A 4140-nucleotide genomic window follows, 5' to 3' on the forward strand; every position below is an offset into this window, starting at 1 on the left:
ACTCCAGAGCTTCTGATCATGAAGTTAGGTAGTTCATTTCAAATGTGGCTTTTATCTTTCTTATGTCCTGGCTAACTAAAACTCTTTTCTAAAAAAATAATATTGGGCAATCACTAACGTATTTTAAGTAAATTAAGCATACTATGTCCCATTTACCACTTCATCTTGGAGATGATTTATAAGTCCTTGGAAATATAGTAGATTTAAAAGAAAAAAAAAACATTTTTCCAAATAAATACTTTCTCTGCTCTGGCTTAAAAATAAACTCCAATATGATTTATGAAATGTTCTTATTTCTGCTAGGTATTGTGATTTCTAAAATAATGAAGTGTAGTACTTGAAAATCACATTTAATTTACTCTGAGGGAAGCAAGCTAATGCCGTGCGAGGTTGCTGGGGAAACAGAAAAGCTTCTTTAGGTCAGTGTTGTAGCAGAGAAGTAAGCTGATATTTCACAATTTATTCATGGTCATAGCTCTAAATTCTTTCCTGATTTTTAACAACATATTACTAATTTTACATTAAATATTCACATACCCCTTTAATCTGGTCTTATTTTTGGTAGCTGATAGAGATTTGTAAAGCAAAAAAAAAAAAATTGAGAATTTAAGCTGCTCTTTATCACAATCCCTGTACATTTTAAGTTATTTTCCTAAAGCCTAATTCAATAAAAAATTACATCCGGTTTCAGAACTGGAGAAGCTCATTTTGGGCAATGGAAGCCCATTTATCATTAAACTTTTAGATGAAATAAAATAAGGGCCCTGGGCTTACAATGACTCTAATTATTCAGATAATTCACAAAAGCCCTGATTTATGCTAAATACTTAGCTTTGATTAGCCAGCCTACATAAAGGAAGAGGGTGGTCTTAAGATGTGTTGGAAAAAGAACATATGTGGCATGAGCTATTAGTTGCTTTCCCAACACCCATTTTCCTCCCCCTTTCTCCTATTCAAGCAGAACTACCTCTCACTATAGAAGCTGGATATGCCAGATACCCACATTCTAATCCTCTCCTGCTGCTAAAAAGTATGTGACTATCGCTTATCTGGCCAGTGGAACCCAAGGGAAGTTGGCTAGGGACGGTTTTCCTCCATAATTAAAAGAAAAAATAAGAAGAAATGCCCCCTATTCCTCTTTGTTGGACATTTTTTTCCTGCATATGATATCTGGAGCTGCTGCAGCCATCTTGCAACCAAGAGGGGAAACACCACCATGCTGAGGATGACAGAGTAGAAAGATGGAAGAAACCCAATAGTTCTGAAGACATGGTTAAGCCACTGAATTAAGTAACCCTAGAACCAACTTACCTCTGGATGTGAGATATTAAAATGTCCTCATTGTTTCAGCCACCTTTAGTTGGATATTCTATTAATTGCAGTCAAAAGCATCCTAACTGTTAAAGACATGGTTGATTTTTCCTGTATAGTCTCCAAAGTCACCAAATTGACCTTTTTTTTTTCATAAACTAACACTATAAATCAGAATGTCAGAGCTTGGAAAAACTTTTAAAATTCATGGATTTTAAAGTTGGCAGGAGAATCACCTGTGGGATTTGTTTTCCCAAACTACACTCATCCCACCTCCACACAGGTAGATAACAGCTGCTATAGTGAGACACTTCACTGATGAGATCATACCATCACTCGAGTGTCTTGAGGAAGAGAGAGACAAAGCAAGAAAGGGACTGAGAGACAGATCTACCCTCATGTCCTCATTATACAGATGAGGAAACTAAAGGCCAAGTGGTTTTTCAAGGTCACCTAAAGCAACCTCTAAGAAGGGACCAGGTGCTAAGGGAGCTTTAGAGGAAAGAAAGAGCACATCATCCCAAAGGATTAACAAAACCAACAGACCTGGCAGGACTGGGCCCATCATTGAACGCTAAGCTAGGAACATCTACACACAGGCAGCAGAAAGCCCCAATGGCTCCTTTTGTCTGCTTATCAAGCTCAAAGTCCGTGCCTGACATCCAAGACCCTCTGCAGTATGGCTCCTCTCTGAAAGTGTTGCTAAATTTCTCCCTTCTCGCTACCACTTCCTTGCTCTTTACTGTTCCACGAAAATGCCAGGCTCATCTGGCCAACCTCCTCCCCAGCCTCGAATGTCCTCTACTTTTATCCATTGGCCTTCTAAATCTTATCCATCTTTCAAGGTGTCATATAAACATCACTGCATGTGCCATTTGATGGTGACAGCAACAAATTATTCCTGTAATCTCTGTTTTTATACATGTACAACATGGTATTTTGCTTGAAACTTATAATTAAGCTAAATTTCATAATAAAAATAAAATATAAGGGCTATCAAGTAAAATTGAATCCAATGAAGTTGTTATCAATCTATGTAATTATGCAACATGAAACACTTTATATCTCTCTGATTTTAAGGGTATCAAAAAAGGCTGAGTTGGGACTTCCCTGGTGGTCCAGTGGGTAAGACTCTGTGCTCTCAACGCAGGGGGCCTGGGTTTGATCCCTGGTCAAGGAGCTAGATCCCACATGCTACAACTAAAGATCCTGCATGCTGCAACTAAGACCCAGCACAGCCAAATAAATAAATAAATATTTTTTAAAAGGTTACTATTAAAAAACGGCTCAGAGCAAACTGTTATGTTGTATTTCAGTCAAAACCTAGAACAAAATTATAGGAGGAAATAAAGTGAAAAAACACAGTACAGCAATTAAACTGCTGATTTGTAACAACACATATTATCAGAGCTGAAAGCTTTGAGAGAACACTTCACCCACTGCCTTATCTTACATGTGGGGAAATTGAGGTCAGGGGAGGAAATGTGATTAACTCCTCACTCAGTGACCTTTTTTTTTTGTCCCCAAAGGTGGAATTTAGAACCTGCTTAATAACAGTTATCTACAAATCTTAGAAATTGTCACTGTTCCAACTATCTAAACCCATATCGCCTTGGCAAAAGGTACTGCATCCAAGAGCCTTGATCTTTTTTCCTAAGCTGTTTTTTTTTTCCAAAAACTTTCCTATTATCACCTATTCCTCATACCTTGAACACTAATGGCATGGACATAAAAATAAGACACCATTCTATTGTCACAACAAATAAGATTTCAAGTAAAAGAAAAAAAACCAGCTCCATGGATCCCTCAGTGATATAAAACTCCAAATATTATGAGAGAAAACACGAAGTGGCATTATTCTGACTTTAGTCTTAGAGTGGATACATTGAAATCATGCAAATAAGATCAGTATCGCTTTACAGAGAATTTGCTGTACTAAATGCCAAGAAACTGGTTCAGTTCTGGATTCTGTTTCCAGCTCTACTTTTGGCATGTTTATGACTTTGATTAACAGTTTTCCTTTTGTAAATGGATGTTTTTCAAAGCAGGCTCTGCAGATGTATCAGAGGAGATGGCTTGTCCATTGCTATTAGAATATTCTAATTTTGTGTTTTCATTTCTATGATAATTGATTTAAAAGTATCCAAAGGTGTATTCTTACAGTCAAGTGCTGCCATGCTATTTTTCTGCCCATTTATGTGTTTGTATTAACCAACTGAATGGAAACCAAGTGTTGTTGTAATTGTTAAAAGCCAGACAAAAAACCTCACAAAGGTGGACGTGTTAGACAAAAGATGTGTTCTTGGCAAACAAAGAGTCTGTGTAGGATGCAGGTGTCCTTCTTTGACTAGAAGAAAGGAGTGGGAGAAGGGAATCATCACATGTGCTTTACGTATAAGGAGTTTATACCTAATTTATGTGTATTACTTAAAATATATATTTATATATAAATATAATTACATGTTATATTACACACTTCATTTATATTATTACACTGTTATTTTAATAGCATCCTGAAAATAATTTAAGTCAACATTGGGGATTAGAAAGAATTTTTCCCGCTTTAAAAGTGATCTCTACATTACTCAGTTGAGAAAAACAGGCTTAAATGATCTCTCAGCCCCCTGTGGCTGTGACATTCCATGTGTCCATCAGAACTGACTCAGAGATCCTATTTATAGAGCCCAAGTGAGTTGAAGTGGAGAATTAAACAATATCCAATGAACGTTCCCCCTATTCTAGAATATCGTCCAAAAATGCAGACTAGAAAAATGGCTTTCCTAAATTTTCCAATTAGAGACAATATCCCAAATTGAAAACAAAATTGAG

Source organism: Hippopotamus amphibius, chromosome X (assembly GCF_030028045.1).
Source record: "Hippopotamus amphibius kiboko isolate mHipAmp2 chromosome X, mHipAmp2.hap2, whole genome shotgun sequence".
Lineage (NCBI taxonomy): Eukaryota > Metazoa > Chordata > Mammalia > Artiodactyla > Hippopotamidae > Hippopotamus > Hippopotamus amphibius.